Raw genomic sequence first — 21,950 nt, 5'->3', positions numbered from 1 at the left:
TTTCCTGATCATCTCCTTCTCCCATCACCAAGTCCAGTGTACTCCTGATGCTTCCAGCGATGATCAGTGATTTTTTTCTGTCTGTCAAGCATTTTCCTTTGCAAAGATTTCACTGGCAGTATGATCTATTGGTTTGTCAGAAGAACGAGAAACGGTTATTTTCAGTTTGCTAGATCACACTTTATTGGATACATTTCTTTTACTTACTTTGCCTGTCCTGCATCAAAAATGATACTGATACAGCAGCTTGAGTCTTGCACCTACCTCTTCACATTACCCGATTTGATTTCTGGTATAAAATTGCTTTATTTCTGCCTGGTGTACAGTGAATAATCATTTTTTGTACTCTGTCTCCCAATGTTTAATAATTTTCATTGCTGCCAGAGTTTTGTCAGGATCAACTCTTTCCTGTTGTGATTGCATCTTTTATGATACAAGTCTTGACAGTTTTCTCATAGCCAGGTTTGGAGCATAAACTCAATGTGCCCTTTCAGTTAACAAATCCTGCTGTGGAACACCAGTCCAGGTGCTTATTTTTACTTTCATAAAAGTTAAAGTAACCTATTTCTTTAGTTTCTTGGGTACAGTACAGTTTTCTCTGTGCTCTATTTTTAATCCTGTTTGAAACTGCTCTTCTTGAAGCCTTGTGCTCAGCCAGACTTTTCAAATGTATATACTATGCTAATGATCCTCAGGGCCTTTCCTTTACAAGTCTAGTCTGTTAACTTAACACAGTTGTGTCCCTAGGTATCATGGGCATTTATTACACTGGAATATGTTAGGATGTTAGGAAGTTTCTAAAGCTTATGTGTATGGGAGTTATATTATTTTGGGCATAGTTTACGGTCTGCCTTTCTTTTTAGAGACGTGGGGTCTAGACCTGGGGTGAATTTCTGATTTCTCATCCATTAATTAAGGTTAAGATTAAATAGGGTTAGGGATGGACTCTGCTTCACATGGATGTAGAGTCTGTCCCAGAGCATGGGGATTCTCTGTTTCACCAATATTTCCTATTTATGTTGCAAGCAAAAGCTAAATCCTTGGATTTAGTGATTATAATCTTGTTAGTTTTGCAGATGTGCAAAAGGCCCATCGGAGCATCATATTGAGGATGCCTTGTATGCCAGCCATAGATCGCCTTTTAGTAACCTGTAGGAGACAAAGTATAGAGATGAGGCTTTAAGGTGATCCATATATGGCAGTGTGTTTATACTATAGATTCTCTTCATAAGGAATCTTTGTGGGCATTCCAATTGTTGCATACATGTCTGGTACATGCCTAAGGGGGCATTATACTCAATGATGAGTCTGAATAAAGTAGCACTATGACTTCTTGGACCTAGTTGCCATGCCCTTATTTATAAGTTGGGTGACATAGAATGACTTTCTTACTACCTTGGCCACAAGTTAGTCAAAGCCAAGATTACTATCTACATGTGTTCCCTGATTCTGGACTACTGGGTAAAGTGTTGGTGGTGTCTTGTAGAGTAATTTGCTAGGTTGCCTGTGTTTTTTTCCTAAAAGGCACTTTAATGCATTTCTTGGCATTGAGTTTTTATCTGTGACTTTGGCAACAGTTATTGTCTGTGTTAGAGCCTCTGGTAAGATGTTTGTGACATGGGGTGAGTCTGTGATGGCTCCATATTTGTAGTAATCTGTCAACTTGGTCAGCCAAAGGCCCTTGACGTTCTACTTTATCTTTGAGAAGTAGATGCTTAATAGTAGCCATCCCAGCAAGGAGCCTGCTGGTGACCTGCCTCTTAGTGGAGGTGGTCTCACTAAATCTGACTTCCTGAGTCTTGTCTGTGAGCCAGCTGGCAATCCAGCAAGTTATGTTGGTTTATACCCAGTTTACTGAGTTTATTAGCTATACCCAAGTGAGTAATTGGATCAAATGTCTTAGCCAAGGCCAGGTAGGTGGCTTGTACCATTTTCCCTCATGCAGTGCCTAATCCACCAGGCTTAGTAGTCATGATCTTCCTTTGACAATGCCAAACTGGGTTGGGTTTCATGTCTGAAGATTGCCTATGTCTTTGATCATTTCCATGATAATTTGTTCCATGGTTTTGCATAGTGCACTAGTTAGACTGAGTTTCTAGTTTCTGGGATTGATTGACAGTCCACCTCTGTGAGGTGGGACGGTGGTTGCAGTCCACCTCTGTGAGGTGGGATGGTGGTTGCAGTCCACTTCTGTGAGGTGGGACGGTGGTTGCAGTCCACCTGTGTGAGGTGTAAAGCCTGTTTTGAGGTTATAGTTGAAAAGTTACTGAAGTGGTCCGGACAGGTCATGATTCAAGCTATTTAGGAGACTTCCTGGGATATTGTTGGGCCCCATTAAGGCAGTGTGTTTGGCTTGAGTGAGTGTTGCCAGGACCTGCTCCCTGCTAATAGTTGTGGGGGCTATCCTGGTAGGTATTTAGTGGAAGGAGGCAGGGGGAGTGGGCAAGGTGAAGTTTGAGTTGAATTTGTCAGCTAGCAGATAGCTATGTCACTGTGCTCATTGAAGATATTCCCACTGACCACCAGTTCAACACACTAGTGTGTGCTATCTTTGAGGTTATGGACATAGTTGTACAATGCCTTGTAGTTGTTTTCAGCCTGCGAGGCTATCTTGACCTCATAATTGGTCTTGTTAGACTTGGTCGTCCTCATAGTTTCCTGTCTAGTTCAGTTAGAAAGCCCTTATCAGTATGGGAGTTGCCCTTCCTGATTTTAGTCACACATGTCTATGTCCTCCAGAGTGAGGAGAGCTTGTAGGGTGTGGAGTTTCTTGTTTAGGCACCTAGCATTGAGCAGTAACACCTTTAGCATTTTTTTTTTTTTATAGATTTTATTTGCTACGTCAGAAATATTGTCATTTTGGCATTGTCTAAAAATGCTCTTGGGGGTTGATAAAATTTTAGCCAATGCTCTGAAGCTTAAGGGGGGCATGTACAGAACATCCTTTGCAATGTGGTGTGTTAACCACGTCCTACCATGTTGGCACATGTTGAATCCTGAAATTTCATTAAACACTCAGGAGGAAATAAGGATACCAAGGCTTTAGCATGTAACTACTTTAATCTCCGCTTTCATCCAATAAGTAATTGCTGTATTGCCATGTTGAATGCTCATCAGGAGAAATTGTTGCGGAAGGAGTAGTGGAAGCTAGGTTAAGAAGGGAGGTGATGATTAGTGATCAGCAGTATGGTTTCATGTCAGGAAAGAGCACTACAGATGCGATGTTTGCTCTGAGATTGTTGATGGGGAAGTACAGAGAAGGTCAGAAGGAGTTGCATTGTGCCTTTGTGGACTTAGAGAAAGCATATGACAGGGTGCCTAGAGAGGAGTTGTGGTATTGTATGAGGAAGTCTGGAGTGTCAGAGAAGTATGTAAGAGTGGTACAGGATATGTATGAGGGTAGTGTGACAGTGGTGAGGTCTGCGGTGGGAGTGACAGATGCGTTTAAGGTGGAGGTGAGATTACATTAAGGATCAGCTGTGAGCCCTTTCTTATTTGCAGTGGTGATGGACAGGTTGACAGACGAGATCAGACAGGAGTCCCCGTGGACTATGATGTTTGCAGATGACATTGTGATCTGTAGTGAGAGTAGGGGACAAGTGGAGGAGACCCTGGAGAGGTGGAGATGTGCTCTAGAGAGAAGAGGAATGAAGGTCAGCAGGACTAAGACAGAATTTGTGTGTGAATGAGAGGGAGGATAGAGGAATGCTGAGGATGCAGGGAGTAGAGGTGGTGAAGGTGGATGAGTTCAAATACTTGAGATCAACAGTTCAGAGTAATGGTGAGTGTGGAAGAGAGGTGAAGAAGAGAATGGAGTAGGTGGAGAAGAGTGTCAGGAGTGATTTGTGACAGACTAGTACCAGTAAGAGTGAAAGGGGAAGGTCTACAAGAGGGTAGTGAGACCAGCTTTGTTATATGGGTTAGAGACGGTGGCATTGATAAAATGGCAGGAGTCAATCTTGACGTGGCAGAGCTGAAGATGTTAAGATTTGCACTGGGTGTGACAAGGATGGACAGGATTAGGAATAAGTATAGTAGAGGGTCAGCCCAGGTTGGAAGGGTTGGAGACAAAGCCAGAGAGGCAAGATTATGTTGGTTTAGACATGTGCTGAGGAGGGATGCAGAGTATATTGGGAAAAAGATGCTAAGGATGAAGCTGCCAGGTAACGGGAAAAGAGGAAGGCCTAAGATAAGGTTTATGGATGTGGTGAGAGAGAACATGCAGGTGGTTGGTGTGACAGAGCAAGATGCAGAGGACAGGAAGAAATGGAAACAGTTGATCTGCTGTGACAACCCCTAACGGGAGCAGCCAAAAGAAGATGATGATGGGAGAAATGCACAAGTCCATTGCATTACTTAAGGACCAGTTTAGTTCCAAATCTATTACTAAAAATGATTCCTTCGTTTTTGAATCTGAATGCAGGGAAACTGTTCCTAGTCCGTTTTTGAGTAATACAGATGCCTTTCCTGATGAGAACATATGTTTTAAGGATATCCAAACCGTACCAAGTTCTAGGAATGATCCTTTTTTCAACACCGTCAGATTATCATGTAATTTCTGCATGCCCAATTAACTTAAGAAAGATATGGCTAAGTTGGAGAAGAGTTTAAAAAAATATTGAGTGCTAGTGATTGAGAACAAGTATTTTGAAAGGTGTCTCAAGTCTCAGCATCGTACCCAAAGGCTTACTTTTTTTTTAAATGTCCTAATGGGGTCAAACATTTCAATCCTTTCTAAAATTTACAGAATTTTTCAACTCTAGCAGGCTTCAGTTTTTACAGTTATTGATCCAGCATAATAATTCTGTGATTTAAGCAATCTATTTTGCTGTGCTTAAGGTCGATCAAAAGATTCAGCGATCCTTAAGGGAAGTGCTTGCTATGTATAAAGACTTTGGTGTTTTTTTTTACTAATGTTGAGAAATTTGAATGTTTGACATTTGATCGTAAGTCTAATAAGATTATTAAAGATAGTCTCGAGTATGAGAAAGATTGGGTACGTTAATTTTGACCCAGGGTATCACAATAATAAAACTAGTAAGATGACTTGTACTCTGACCGTCTAATTTCTGACCAATAGAGATTTTAGAATAGCGTCCGGAAGTGAAGATACTTTGATCATGCTGAATCTTCCGAAGGGGTTTTGAGAGCAGCGGAAGGTATGGCATCCTAAATGCTTCATTTTGTAGAAGGAACAGTAAATGATTTTTCTCCCAAGGATAATGAAAGTAGTGTGAATCTTTTAGGGGCATGTCCAGAAAACTTGAGCAGAGAAGACAGCATTTCAAACATCAGCTAATTGATCTGGACTAAAAGAAGAAAGATAATGCACTCGATAAGGGACTAAGATATTCTACAAAAATATTTAATTTGTCTAGTCCTGTTTTTTTTTTTTCCCCTAGTTCATCTAAAAATTTTGGAATTAGGTTTGAACTTTGTGCTTGCAAGAAGGGAAGATTTTGCTTATGCTTTGTCTTTAAAGCATTTTACATGTAAGGGGTTAATTTGCCAGAGAAAATGTTTCTCAAACCCTCCACCTTTAACCGTAACCTCAACAGTGTGTTAACATTTGAAATGATGTGTGAAAGATATTCTGGAACTTTTAAGTCCTAAAGCTAAAAGCTGTTTTAATTTAAATAAAGAAGACATTAAGACATTAAAAGAATTCAGGAATAATACTGCTGTTAAGCCCGATAAGGGAAGGGGTTTGGTCATTATTGATAAAAATAACTTATTTAGAGGCTTTTGAAAAAATGTTGGACAATCCAGATAAGTACTGTACAGTTAATATAAATGAAGTTCATAAGAGTTTCAGAACTAGATCTTCATCGTATATGATTATCTGATGGAAGGTATTATCGATATTGAATTATATAATTTTTTATTGGTTGAAAAACCTATGCTGTGTGTATTGTTTGGAATACAAAGATCCCACAAGGATCTGAACCACCCGCCCTTTTAGCCTATTTTGTCGGCCTCTCATTATGCTACAGAAAGGATTTCTTTGTTACTGGAGTTTTTCAACCCACTGGTCCAAGGGTTGGGGGTCCTATATTAGGGACTCTTGGGATTTTTTGGATGAAACCCAAGAGTTTAGGCAGAATTACAATTTTAATGAAAGTAAAAACGTATGCGTGACAATTGATATTTATTCCCTCTTAACATGTATTCCACAAGGTTTAGGGCTGGAATATGTGAGAAATTTTCTAATCCTTTTCGGTGTTAAACAATGTCAATTTATATTGTGAATTGTTAGAAAGTTTATTTATTTATAAACAGATCAGAGGGTTCAGCAGTTGCACTTGCCTTTGCCAGTTTGGTTCTCAGCTGGTGGGAACATGAGATCTTTTTACCCATGGCTACCAGCTACAGAGTTGTTTATTGTAATAGATTTGTGGATGACATGTTTTTGGACATTGAGGGTATTGAAGATTATTTTTTGTTCATTAATTTGACTAAAGAATCAGATTTTCTGAAATTTACTATAGGTGAATATGGTCTAGAAGTGTGTTTCTTGGATGTGCATTTAAAATGGAATTTATTACATCATAGATTTGAAAGGAGAATTCATAGAAGAAATATCTATTATTTGAGGTATCAAAGTAATCCTCCCAAGTTTGTTAAAATAATATACCCAGAGCCCAGTTAATTAGGGCCTTGAAGATGACATCTGAAGATGGTATGTTTGAGAGGGAGGTCTCCTTTATTTTATATCAGTAAGTGGAGGGGGTATAATGTGGATATGTTTACAAAAACAGCCGAGGAAATAAGACAGAAAAGGAAGTATTGTTTTCCTCCTATATTATTGAAATCTTTCCTGAAATCTGGTGGAAAAAGCGATTTATAAATGTAACGCAGCTATATGCATCATTGATATGACTGTAGATAGTTATGATATTTGTGATATTATCAGAAATAACTGGAGAATTTTATCTGGTTAAATGTATAGGGACGAACCCTAAATTTTGTTTTTAATATTCCTACAATCTTAGGAATTTATTACAACATGATACTACCAAACTAGACAATATAGGATGTTTTTCCTCAGACTAAGGGGATGTACAAGTGTGGAAATTGCCCAGAATGTAGGTTTATACTGGAGGGCCCTTATTTAAATGTGTAACATTTTGGTTATACTGTTCAGATTTCTGGTTTGTATAGTTGCAAATCAAAAGGAGTTGTGTATGTTGGTACATGCACTGGATGTGAAGCCTATTATGTAGGTATGACTACTAGGACTTTAGACACCAGAATCAAAGAACATCTATAAGCCATTAAATATAAACATTAAGAATACTTTGTACAATCATTCTATTGAATGTTCTAATTTGTTTCCTATAGTAGAGTGAGTTCCCCTGGATAAAAGAGGAGGGTATCTTAAAAATAAGGTGAAAAAGGGAGAGAAACACTCCGGCAATTAAAGTTGGGTACCTATAGTTTTCCAGGAATAAACAGCACCATTATTAAGTGTTTTTTTAAGAGCTAGCAGATTGAAAATTTCATATGTGAAGTAGTAGTATTAAGTTAAGTGGTGGTGTATTTACATAATTGGTTTTAATTAATATCTTAATGAATGTTAATTTAAGGGGAGTGTTGATTGCTTCTTAGATTGTATAAATGTCGGCAGTACTTTTAGTTCTTTGTTCTGATGAAGTTCTTGTTGAATGAAAGCAGAGGTTAAAGTTGTTACACGCTTGGTACCTTATTTCCTCCTGAGCATTCAGTAACATTTTTGTGTTCCTGTGCTGTTTTTTCCCTTTGGTTCATTCTGGTTAGAGTTACATGTTGAATCCTCCTAGAAAGACATCAGAAACTAAGGTCATCAGCACTAACATGGACTGTGATAGAATCCTACAAACACTTGTGGCAGATCCTGGCTGCGGATAAGCAACAATGTTTTCTCCTTATTCAGTCTGATGGGTGGGGCATCTGTGTCATACAATGGAGTCTCGTATGACAAGAGTCCTGGTTAATGTTTGCTTGCCGGGTCTATATTATATTAGCGAACGCTATATAATTGACCCACAATACCTGAAAATCCAAAATGTCGAACACACAGATCAGCGAATCCCCCCCCCCCCCCCGGGGGGAAGACAATCACTGATCTGAAAGAAAAAAAAATCAAAACACAAAATAAAGTAGGGTGCTTCACCCCCCACATCTCCCCTGCTTACATATACCAACTCCGAGATCACATCACAGTGGAGGAAATGGCAAAGTCCTGAAAACGGCCCAGTGATTTTTTTTTTTTCCTAGGAAAAAAAATCGCTGTTCCATGCTTTCAGGATTTTGCCATTTCACGTAATCACACTCTACGAAACAGCGTTCACAAATTTAAGCGTTCGCCTAAATAATAGGAACACTGCTTGCCTTATGGGTTTTACTCTTGGGGCTCTACTGAGTATAGGAGTATGTATGGTGTTGCTTTTGGTGACTGCTTCAGAGATCACTGAGGTATGTGTTGCTGTTTATAGGCTTAGGAGGTCTTTGAGGTTGGGGAAGATTGCTTTTTAGTACTTCAGCATAAGTTTGTCTACAGGTGTGGTTGATTTGGTGTGTATGTGTTCTTGACAAATTTTGTTTATATAAGAGATTTTTGCCTCCAGTGAAATTATATGTGTGTCTGTCTCGCATACTGCACTTGTTTCTGTAAGATTTCAATGATTGTCTGAGAACACAAGACAATTGCTGCCTTGTGTCAGCATTCCCAAGTCTACCAAGCTGGTTATGGAGACATTTGGAAATGCATATCCATGTCTGAACCTGTATATGGATGGGCAACTATAGGTTGTACAGAAGTATCCTTGGGTGGTCTCTGTGGTTTGACACTAGACTAGGTTAGATTTAAGGGTACATTTCCATTATCGGGGTAACAAATATTTCCTGATTATGACAATCGCATGTCATAAATTATTTGATTAATGTACTGGGAAAACTGATGTGTGCTGAAGGAAACCTATAAATTCAGTTGCAGTGTAGTTTTTGTTTGATAGTCATGCCCCTTAAATGTTTATTTATTCACTTAACATTTGTTTACCGGGATAATCCGGCTGGGCAAAACCCTGTACTTCCTGATTTTGTTTAATTTTCAGACTACAGTCTCGGACTAACTAGACGGAATTGAAAAACGATTGTTCATTAGCCAAATGGGAAAGAAATGAAGCACTGTGGGCATGCCTAAACATATTGCAGCTGGTAACAAAGTGCAGAAATTCAAGTGTAATAAAATGTTAACAGTTCATAAAGAGAAAATATTACAACTCATTCATACCACACACTCGCATGTACATTCACTTGTATGCATGTGGCAAAGGCAGTGCATTACAGGTATATGTTAAACACCACTACGACCACATCAGTCTATTTATTTATTGGGGGGGGGCTTTGAGTATTGAGACTGCGATTTAAGGTAAAAAAAAAAAAAAAAAAGATATATGCACGCATTTCTTTTACTCTCCATTTCACCCTGTCTGAAAGTATGACCATGGCGTTTACCTGCCTTTTCACAGAATCTGATTAACGTGTGCCCCATGTGCATATGCCTATCAACTTTCTCTTTGTCTGCTCACACCACTCTGCATTCCCTACAACTGACTGTTTTAGGAGAAAAGTGTGGTCGAGCACATTTAATAAATAATGGCAATCATTTAAGTTGTACACTTGTTTTTCTCTGAAAAATGCATGCTAATTCACTTCCTATTAAACCCTATCGGCTTGCATTATTCGGAATAAAGCAAGTCTATAAGTCAAATGATTGTCATTATTTATTAAATGTGATCGACCGCACTTAATACATCTGACAGGAAAATAAGTGTGTGTGCACGTCAGCAGCAGCTGAACAACCAACGTTATAATGAGCGCTAGGATTCCAAACGCTCATTATGACTGTTGCCCTGGTAGCAGAAAAGTACCGATTTAAGATCTGATGGTGTTGCTGTTTAACTTGGTCTAGGTGCTTTAAGCTTGCCTGCATGCAATGGCTTTGTTTTAGCTACACTAAGTTACAGGTTTCAATTCTAATTGTAGTTGTACAGATAAATTTAGCTGAGCAATACTGGTTTGCTGGGTGGGCACTTAGTATTTCTGGTATGTGGAAAATGATGGGTGGGAAAAGTACTTAAATAGCTTGCACAGCATTCAATAACAGTGAAAGAGGAGAGGGAGGGAGAGACTTTGGAAGTCAGATTACCATAAGGAGCAGAAGCCAGAGAAACAACCTTTTAAATGTACACTGCTTTACTGTCATACCGTTAGTATTAACATTGCTTCTTTTCTCCCAGCTTTCATTTCTGTACCTATCGTTTTTGTGCAGAGTACTAAACACAGGCCTTAACTGATTAACTCCCAAGCCAGTGGGTGTTGCATCTACTGTCCTGGAGTGTTCAGATATTTTCTATATTTACTAAAATATCTTATCTACTTGGTTGTATTGTAAACGGGATATTCTACTGTCCTTCCTCACAGCCCCCCCCCCCCCCCCACCCCCTCCACACACACACACACACACACACACACACACACACACACACACACACACTGAACTGGACCTTCCAGCGCACATTTGCCTGTGTAATTTACATCTGTATTCAAACTACTGCTTGATAGTATTCTTCATCCCTTTCAACTCACCATTCTGTCTGTTCCAACCTGACAAGTCCTCCATGGTTATTCCATCCTGCCTACAGTCATAGTAAGTGCATGTGATACGAAAGTGATACGGAAGGTATACCTCGAGTATAAGTGAATTGACTGCTGACTTGGTATAGTAAAACTGATGTAGTAAAGGGTTAATTTTCTTTATGCTGTTTTTTCCTCTTTTTCTGTGTAACTATGGGAATAAGGTTACTTTATTACTTGTTTTTTACATTCCTTCTTATTTGTGCACAAGCTCCATGACACCTGGCAGATAACTAGTTTTGCACATCCCTTGATGTTTTTGGGTAACCCCAAGAACTAGCAGGCTTACTTGTAGCATTCCTGGGAGTCTGGCCAACGCCTGTATTTTGTTTCAACATAATCTTTGCTAATCACTTTAAAAGATGGGGCTTTCTGCTCAGTCAGATAGAAGCTGCACCTGTAGGGTGGATGCACTGCCCAGGAACTTTCTCCATAGAGACTCCTGCCTCCCAGTCGAAGTGTTGGCAAGGACGAAGCTTTTAACTTTATCGGTGATGTATTAATTCTGTTATGTCTTGATATACTATGATGAATTGTTTTATTTAAGTTGTACTGTGTTGCTTTTGTATGTATTGTCTAATTTTACTGTAATAAAGTGACTATTGCCTGATTTCTTTGTCTTGATCATTTCTGATCTTGTTAAAATAAATTCATTAGGCAATACATTTTCTTTGCATGATCAACAGGATCCGAAATGCTTAAGAAAAAGAATAAAGATATTGCTGTTGCAAATGTTAGAATTCTGGGATGGGATGCTGCTACCTATGGAGTACTGGCCACTGAGTGGTCTTGTATTACAGGTTTGAGTGAAAAATGGGATACGTTTAAAAAATGCAGAACTTCAGCCTATATTAACATGCTTGCAAATGGTTTTGATAAGGAAAGGGAAAGAACTTAATGCAGTTGGTATGTGGGGCGGATTTTCTTAGCCGCTTAGAGAAAACAACATCAGGAAAAGTCATCTAAAATCAGTCAAGTTGTACAGCTAGAAAAACAGATGTGTGATGTGCAAAATCAGATTGTAATGTTAGTGTCAAAATCTGTTAACAGATAAAGCGGACATGTAACAAAATGTGGCTGAAAAAGCTGCAGTATGTGGTACAGCGGTAGCGTTGTTGCCTCACAGCAAGAGGTTCTCCTGTTCGATTCTCTGCTGGAGTGCCTTCTGTGTGGAGTGGAGTCTGCATGTCCTCCCCGCGGTCAGGTGGCCTCCGAAAGACATGCGTGAATGGGCGTGCCTTAACTGAAGGTTGGGCGTCGAGCTGGCAACTTGGCACTATAAAAAAAATCTACTGCCAATCATTAGCGGACCAGAGTTCCTCTGTGGCAACCCCCTAACTGGGAAAACCGAAAAGACAAACAACAACAACATTGTACTGCATTTGTTTACATATCTGCTGTGTGGTAGTCATATGACTCTCTGGTTTTGCTCATTTCTCTTGTTCTTGCTAATTGAAATGAATTCCCCCTCCATTGTTAGTTCTTTACTGTTTGCTTTTCCTCCCTCAAGTATTTTGCTTCTTAGCCAAACTACCTGGCATACCTCTCAACCTGGAAACATCAAGAATCTGGACAAGGCCCATGAAAAATAGGTACAAATCTGTACACTGATTAACATAAAATTTGCATACTTAATTATGTAACCCCACCCGCTCCATTGGGATTGTGGGATACCAACCTTCAATTGCAAACTGAATAACAGGCAACCAAAATATGGCACCAGAGTCCCCCTGCAACCATTCCAATGTCCCATTACCTGGCTATTTTGCCCCATTTACCACAAACACTAATGTGCATACTGCTTTACTTGTGTGCCTCATTAACACCTGCTGAGTGTGGACAGCCAATGCATGTTCTTGGCTTGAGCATTAATGGATCCATGCTTATACTAGGATTCCAGTGACTCATTTCCCTTGACAACAGATGCATGAAGATCCTCTCTCTTTCTCCTAGTCAACACCCTTGGAGCACGAGGCTCCCTCCAAAACGTGATAGTGATATGTCTACTTACAGCAGTGCTGCTAGTCCAGAAAGACAGCTTGTCACTGCTTTGTTCTCCTACGAAGGACTACTGCAGTGCACATATTGCTGCATAAACAATTGGCTCTGGTAATGTTTTGGAACATGCAGTTACAACATTGAGTCTATTTTCCAAGTGTCTACATCTATGGTTATAAGAGTTTTTCTATGAAAGACCATTTCACACATTCTGAGTTCTATGCCAAAAAAAAAAGCATGTACTCTTCCACATCTGAACAGTCTTATCTGAGGACAGCAGGCAGTTTATGGTGAACATTCAGACGTTAGTCAAATTATGAGCAGAATTTTAAAACCATTTTGGAGCATGACAGGTTTTTACAACATTTTAATGGGGTGCTTCAACAATGAAGTATGTTTCTACTTGGGAATTATAACACTACCTGACTTAATTTACTTCTCCAAAAGTAATGAAGCAGTCTCTACAAAAGCACATCTTGCACCCTGTATGAATACAATCAGAAACCTTTCACTGAGAGACGATACAAATGGCATGCCTCAGGTCAGAAATAGTTTTGTTGCCTCAACAAAAGAGCAGAGTGGAAACCAAACAAGAATGCTTACTGTAATCCTGTTAAAGATTTCAAAAAGCAAAACACTAAGACAGGTAACAAAAACATGTTTCCTCTGAAAAAAATCACTTCAGTCTCTTTCTCAAACTTAGTTTCATGTGTTGAGATTATTAAAAAGAAAATGCTGTACTGAAGTGACTTCAATGTGATAGCTGTAAACGAAATAAAAAAAAAAAAACAGAGGCACCAAACAGTTCACCAGCACATGTCATAACTATATGTGTAGAATTATATTTAGCTAAATAATCAGTGAAGTAAGCTGGTTATTAAAACACAGGAATACATTTTGTCTGGAGTACCTGTTCACTTCAACAGCAAATCTATCATTATTCACACAGGACCTTTTTATGCTGAAAGCAGCAGATCAGCTCTAAAACTTTGCGGAGGCAGTTCTTTCTGTGCTGTACAACAGTAGTTTGTCTGCATTCTAAATAAAGCAAGCAATGCGCTTATTCCTTAGCTTGCATAAAACATCCCAACACCAGTTAAGTAGTTTTTAATATATTCTATCATATTGTCTAAATAGAATAGAGTGGTTTACTGTGGGGGGTTTTAGTCTGCCTAGTGGCCAATGGAACTTCAGCATTTCATTTGGAATTAACAGATTTTTTCTTTTTGCCTGAACTCGTAATCAGGAATATGACAGTGTGCCAACTGATAGCTCATTAGCATAAATATTGGCTGCAACCTCAGAGTTAAACTGGATTTACATTACTTTCTGACCAGAATTAAATGAGGGGCCTAGTTCATATAGGAACACCCTTCTAGACCGCAACAGATGGGCCTGAATGTGCTCCCTAGGCAAACTGTCAGTGTCCTCCGTATTCTAGTGGTCTCAACCAATTAACAAGCAAAGAAAAGAGGTCTCCATAGGCACCCAGCCAAAGCAAGAGCAAGCATTTGCATTAGCAGAAGCGCAAGCAAGGGCGACCCTCAACAGCCAGTTATTAAATGCAAAATTTACTGCTATTGGGATGTGTGATCAGTGTTTAGATTAGACTGCCTATGTAGATTACGTTAAGACATTTGTATAAAAGTAGTACAGGAGATTATGACTGTAGATGCTGAAATGACAGCAGGTTGTGATAAAATGTTACATATTTACTGTGCTTCTCGATTCTATTTACTTATTTTAATACTATACTACGCTTGATCTACAGTTGGAAAAAAAAACAGTCATATACTCCGAACTTTGACAAGCTAAGAAATAATTAAATATTTTGAATAAGTAAAGATTTTGTTTACAAAATCTAGCAACATATCGCCTAGTAGGATTATGAATATTAATATTAGTCTTCTGAACATGCCAGTTTACAATCACTATAATGGAAAACTTATTTATGTAATGATACAGACAGCTGTTTTACACTACAGCTGACCGTTATAAAAACTGAAAGAAGTCCTTATCTCTCAATTTACAATCCAGAAAATCAACTTTAATGATATGCAAATACAGATGTTGGGGTTCAACTATGAACTATTTTCCACTTTTTTTTTGTAATGCTCAAGTGCTCCTGAACCATATATAACAGATAACATAAGCTGCATAATGAATACCTCTCACTGAAGCCAGCCATCAAAAGTAAATCCACAAAGTCCCTCTCTCTGAAGCCAGAATCCGCAAAATCTTTCACACACTCTGCAGCCTCAAATCCAAAAAGCTGCCACATAGTAAATTAGTAAATACCTTCTAGGCATCTTGCTGTTCGTGGAACCAGCAACATGCCTGCTTCTTGCAGCTATAAATTCCCTTCTGGCTTGCTGGAGTTGCCAGAAATACATGCATGTTGTGAGCTATTGCTGAATTCCAACAGGCTAGCCGGCCATTTCACGGAGCCGACGTCATTGCAAAACGCCAAACTAAATTTTTTAAAATAAAAAAAAGCAGGGGAATCGGAAATTAAGGGGTGCCACTCTGGAATCGTGGCACCCCATTACTTGGACCCCAAAACTCATTTTTTACCAAGTAATTTGAAACGGTTGGGAGGTATGCTACCCGGGTCTCTTCTCACACTGTAAACCAGCACTGGCTGTGGAGTGGATTCTACCGAAACACTTTGTACAGGCACATTAGCAAAGGAAAAGCGAGCAAGAGATACCCATAAGGCGCATTTCCTACTTATGCTAGTTGTGCTTGGTGTCTTTCACTTTTGCTTTTTCTTTTCTATAACTATGCTAAAACAGGGGGTTTCTCTATGGCTGCTCTTTGCGTGGCTCTTCCTTTCAAAACACTTCACTATCTCAATAGACTACATAACTGCTTTTATTTCCCAGCACAGCCCAGACATTCTAGCAATCGCCCAGAATCGAGGGTCAAAAAAGACCCCCCCCCTCCCCAAACTTCCATCACTTTCTAACTTCCTCCAAGTATCAGTGATGGCCGACCAGGCGAAACAGTCAGGTGGAGGCTCTCAAATTTTGTACAGCAGTAAACTTAAATTCAATAAGTTATTACCAAGAAAACTCCTACTCGGACTCTGGTCCTAACTGGATTCTACTAAAATTTCCAGTTCACAAAGGCAAACTGCTACTGGTCACTACACCATCACCTGCTTCCTTGGATAAATTCAAATCACTCATCACCAACATCCTTAATGACTGCCCCCAAAATAACACTCATTCTAGATTACTTTAGTCTCAATTATCTTGGCCCTGTTTCATCTTACAAGGCTACCTTCCTAGCAGACCTAGGTCTCAAACTCTTGAGAATCAAGATCTAACCTCAGGTCCTCCAAACACTCCACGTTTGATGTGATTATGTTGGCAATGGAGTTTGGCTATGTTTGCAATAAATGTTCTGCCACCATTACTTAGCGACCAATGCCCAATCATGTATACAGTTGTCAGCTATCTTATAAAACTGCCACCAGAGTAGCGCAAATATAGACAAGCTTGGACCCTTTCTGACAACCCACAACTAGAACTCTCCTTGTAGACCCTAACATGGCAGTTGTAAGTCTAGCCAACTATCTGTTCCAGGTGTAAGACATATTCTTCCTGCTTTTTCACAGGCTTTACAAAATCACCAAAACTGAATGGCTATCCACTGAACTCAAACCTCTTTTAGCTCTAGGATATGAAGCATGGCAAAAATAGAAATAGACCCTCACAACTGATGACCACACCTCCTTTATAGTCTTGAGTAACCTAGCCAGGAAGTCTTTCAGAAGGCACAAATGAAATCTCCAAAGAAAAAAATTACCTTTTACGTCCCCCCCCCCCCAAACACTTTTGGAAAGACTTTAACTTGCTTACAGGAAAAAAAAAACCTTGTCATGATATCCTGTCTACAAATACATGCATTATGGTACAGCAAAACTTTCTCCAGAAGATTTCCTTAGAGTTTAGCAATCTCCCCTCAATAAACTCCATACCTCCCACAGATCATATATTGCTCACTCCACCACCTTTCAACCCCCTCTTCCACTTCAAATGCATATGTTCCAAAGAAGTCCCTTTTCTACTTGAAAATATTTCCACTGATAACCTCTCCTGGATCTGACTACATTTAACACCTGGCTAATATATCACTGCAGAGAGCATTTGTGCCTTCCTGTCACCCACATATATTTGTGTCTCACACAAAACACCATGCCACAGATTTGGAAAACTGTAAACCCCTTCAAAAGCAAACCAACTAAAAGATGCATCTTACATTTGTCCAATAGCCACCATCCCATTTCTGGGCAAACGTGTTGAAAAGATAGCCTGCATCCTTTGCATCTAGCAATACCAACTGCTTTTCTCCAAACAACCTGGTTTATGACGGCAACAGTACTTTGGTCCCCAACTGATGACATCCTACTGAACTCTGATAGGCCTCCTTACAGGTGTCCTATTTTTGGACCTGGCAATGACATATGACCTCGTTGAATAATCTCCAAAACAAACAAATTGAAGTTGGTATCAGTCCAGACACTACTCCATGGTTTAAGAACTTCTTCACTGACTGACACAATAGGATCCTGTCAGTAAGAATCTGCACCTGTTACTAAAGGTGTATTACAGGGATCCATTCTTGCCCCCCCCCCCAATATTCATTAAAAAATTTCTTTCCAACACCTCCCGCATCTCCCTCTTATCCTTCATGCTGATAACCTGCTTATTTACTAGTCTGTGCATTCTAACGTCAGCATTCAATGCCAACCCCATTTGGACTTGCATGACCTCCACCAGTGACTCATAAACTACTTCTCAACCCCACCAAGATCAAAACTATGCTTTTTGGAACTCCACAGAAAATTCACCAAGCACCTGACTCTGACCATCTTTGACCAACAAAATCATTCCACTGAGACTGCTTCCACCTTCAGATGCCTAGGACAATGGCTTGATCAGTCTCAAAACTTGCATTTCCATATAGTCTGAGTGAGAGCCAGAATAAACTCCCTCCTGTTCTGGGCCAAAAAGATCTCCTCTTTTTTCTACTCTAACCAGCTAGAGCAGCCTTTGGCAAAAGACTTCTCCTTTCTCAACTTGTATATGGGCTTCCTGTTTTTGCTTCTGCATCCAAGAAAAACATTGCTACACTCCAGACTCTCTCTAACAGTATCTGCCAATTGCAAAATCAACTCTCTCTAAGCATCACTGTATCACCCTATAAAAAGCCTAGTGGCTTACTCATACAACACAGATCTAACCTATGCTTAGGATCCCAACTCCACAAACTACTCCATCTCCACACATTTACTCCTCTTGCAGCTAGACTTCATGAAAAAAAAATAGTACAAGCTGAAACACTACCGAGAAAAAAAATAGTACAATCTGAAACACTACTCAAAAGTCAAAGCAACTCTTATTACCCCTAAAACTAAACTCCACATCACTGCACATGCTTTCTCCTCTCAGGCACTTTCTCATTGGCAAAAGAACCACGACCATCAACCACAGGTTAGCAGATACTAACAATAAGGCACCGACCAGGAATGTAGTAAATCACCATTTAATCCACAGTTGTTCACATAGACTGAGCGCTTTCTCCAGGTCAACTGGCTTCATCAGAGTCCTGATGAAGCCAGTTGACCTGGAGAAAGCGCTCAGTCTATGTGAACAACTGTGGATTAAATGGTGATTTACTACATTCCTGGTCGGTGCCTTATTGTTAGTATCTGCTAACATGTGGTTGATGGTCGTGGTTCTTTTGCTTTTTTGTGGTTCCTGTATTGGAGCGGTACAACATTTTTTACTTTCTCATTGGCAATCTCCCCCCATCAACATTAAAGAAATCAACACTTCAGATGCAGAATGCATCTCAGAAAGCACTTCATCCAAATCAAATGCTCCTACTTCAGCATGGGAGATCACGTAACATACCACCTTTTTCAAGTCTCCTCTCTCAAGATTCACTAAAAATTTACCCACTTTGGAAACTAATTGGAAATTATACTCTGTACATTGCAATGTGCATGTTTAAATGGAATGTATATACACATTTTTTTCTGTGTAATTAATCTGAATTTTTCTGTTGCTTACATTCCCTATTTTGCGTTTGGGAAATGTTTGTATTTCACCTGGGGTGAGCCTGAAATTGATATGTATTGATCAGTGCACTTTCCCAGTAAACAAAAATAAATGTATAGACTACAACAGCATTGGTAGGGTTGGGTAAAAATTCAAGATGCAAGAAGCAGACTTCCTATAGAAGGAGCCAGTGAAGTAAAGCAAATATTGGAGCTCTAGTCTTGAGCATAGAATTTCGGTAACTTTAGCTTAATGTCTTGGCAGGGGCTGGAGCATACACACAGAGCAGTGAAAAAAACAGTAGCAAGGTAAACGGGCACTAGAATGCAATTTTAAACAGGTAAATCCATAACCAGAATGTAAGACTCTAGCAGCAAAACTGAAGTATAAACAGCTGTAAAAGTGATTAAGCACAAATCCTGGAAGAGAATTTGCATTACTGCCACTACTGCAGTCCTGACACCGACTGAGGCACCAGACTATGCAGAAATTTACCAGTAATGCTGTTTTTGGAAAAATGCTGTAATAAATGACTAAATGAGACTCAAATCTGCAGTAGTTCATAATTCTGCATAAATGTGAATGAAACTTAAAGATTAAGGCTCTGGAAAAGGGTCAAAATACAAACAATTAGCTTTTACAAGTAATTCTACTTATGGATATCAAAGTGTAGTATACTTTATAAAATGATACTAAAATCTTGCAGTAATAGACAGTCTTCCCACAAATGCAAATGAAGCTACAAGATTAAAGTTCCAGACCAAAGTAAAAAATGTAAATGATGACCTTTTTGGCTAAAACATGGAAAAAATCAGAGAAGTACAAAAAGTATCACCATACAGTTTACCGCCTAAGTGCAACTTAAAATATTTAAGCAGAATTTAAATAAAAAGCTGGGTTTTTTTTCTTCCCTTTCGTTGAAAACATTTATTTCTCCCACTTCAGAGCAATCCGCACACCAAGTCTGAATAAAAGACCCGGTGTTCATTTCAGCCTCTAATTTTTGCAGTTTTATCAGTTCATCTGAATAGCTAGTTAAAGCTTCTGAGTTTGGTAGCATTTTTTTTTTCATTTGTGTTCATTTAAATTCCTTCATTGTTTCTCGTGAGAGCAGTGGATTTAATTTTTTCTCGTTATTTGAAGACATCACCTGTACCAAAGATGAAACTTGCAGCTGTTCAGCAGAAAACAGTACAAGATTCTTAGCCAAAAATTTCTCCTCTGTTTTTGTGGTTAATCTTTCTCTCTCATTCTCTAAATTTCTTTTTCTTTTCTTTTCTTTCTTTTCTTTCTTTTTTGATGGCATCCAACCAGTATAATTATTTCAGTGGCTGAATTTTACCCAGACTGACAGTTTGCCTTTTTTTTTTTTTTTGGTATGGTTTCTGTTTTCACCCTGGAGGAGCTCAAATAAACCTGTGAAGTGTAAGTTTTCTCAATAGGCCTTTTCAAGAATGCAGTTTTTGATGATACTTGTGTATAATCTACATTGTCATAATACCCATGCAAAACATTCTATGTTCTATCTGTACCCAGGTCTCTTTCTTTGGGGCTATTGTTTTAATGGCTATGGTCTTATGAATTGTTCCCCCAGTAAGAGCAGCTTGGGTCTCTTCTGTTAGTGAGGATGGAGCGCCTCTTAACCATTTACAAAAGTTGCATATTTGCCATGTGGTACCTCAGTGAAGAAGATTTTAAGAGTCTCATTTACCTTAAATTCATAGATTAGCCACTAGGCATGTGGTCTAGAAGACCATTGAGGAGTCTAGCCCAGGTTTTCTCAGTTATCTCAAAGAATGAGTTGCCCAATATTGCACAGTGGGAATATGCGGCAGCATCTTGTGAACAGCTCGAAGCCTTAATCCTTTTGCTAAGCATGGCTAAGTCTGAATTTTGAGTGTGAGAGAGCCATAATACATCATGTAATGGGGGGGTACATGGCTACAGCCTTAATAAACAATTTTGCCAGGCTATTAGGACTGCTTATCAGTTATTGTGGCTACCCTTACAGATCTAACACTTGTAGACAGTTGAGTTATACAGTTGATATCACTCCCAGAAATTATAGGTTTGGATTGTAGTTTGACTCTCATCTTTAACGGATCTACCTGTGTCTGTCCTAGTGTGTGTTGGGCCTATCACATCAGTAGAGTTTTTATCATCTTTCAATGTAATAGTGTCCTGTGTTTTGAGTTTTAATAAATATGTTTTATTTATAACTGGTTTATTAAGTAAACTGCTGGTAAGAGAAGGGGTACTGCTGTTTGTTCTGGGTGAAAGTGACTGCTGGCTTAAGGGCTGTGTGTGTGTTCATTACTTTTTTAATGGCCTGTGTCCTCTGGATGTTCTTCATTCCACATTGCTGCAGTCCTAACTATTGGGTAGTCCGCTGTCCAGTCGGCCCGAATACCAAAGTATATGGCTGACGTCGGTCAGGGCGCATTAGACTGACGTCAGTACGTCAGGGTACTAATGCGCATGACCGACGTCATATCCTCAGTCTTTTTTGCCGCATGGTCCGATGCAGAAGCAATTTTGCGAGTGCAGGTTGGCGTTCTGAAAGTTTCTGAAGTCAGAGTTTCAGACCGAATCAAAGTTGGCTAAGTACCCGTTGGGAATATTTTGGTTTTTCTTGCCTCAGTATTTAACCGGATGTCAGAAAAAGTGAATAACTGTATTTCTTGTGGGAAACAGATACCTCATAGGGATTACCATACTTTGTGTATACCTTGTTTAGGGCCTGAGCACGACGTTGTTGGATGCTGCTCTTGTGCTAGATTTAACAAACGCACTATTAAGAGAAGGTTAGACTGTGCCAGGTTAGTGTTTGGGAAGCGTTGTAACTATAAAATGCCGTCGGATGCTCAGACGCCGGCTTCGGCTAAAAGCAAGATAAAGCAGCAAAGCCTAGGGTGGAGGAACCGACAGTCCCAGACGTCGGTTCTTTGGAAGGCTCAGTGGAGCCGGAGGTTTTGCCAGGTGTCTCTTTGGAGTCTCAGGGAGAGACTTTACTGTTACAGGATGTATCCTCTCAGGAAGTAGGCCAGGCTGAGGGGGCTTCTCAGGTGGCTGTTCTTCCCTCTCTTCCTAAGGTGGTTAGAGCCTCCCCTTCAGTTTCCAAGGCTTCTTTGAGGGCAGGCCAAGTTTAGCTTCTGTGGGGGTTTCTCCTAGTGCTTCAGGATCTTTGCCTAAGAAACATATGCT

General features: G+C 39.5%; 1 protein-coding gene across 1 annotated transcript in view; it reads left to right on the top strand.

Annotated features, from left to right (window-relative positions):
* The window catches only part of TDRD9 (tudor domain containing 9), a 2,841,455-nt gene that overhangs the window by 70,092 nt on the left and 2,749,413 nt on the right, over positions 1-21,950 (top strand). The window lies entirely within an intron of this gene.

Source organism: Protopterus annectens, chromosome 6.part0 (genome assembly GCF_019279795.1).
Source record: "Protopterus annectens isolate FY-2018-M chromosome 6.part0, PAN1.0, whole genome shotgun sequence".
NCBI classification, from domain to species: Eukaryota; Metazoa; Chordata; order Ceratodontiformes; family Protopteridae; genus Protopterus; species Protopterus annectens.
This window is presented reverse-complemented; position numbering and strand designations above follow the sequence as displayed.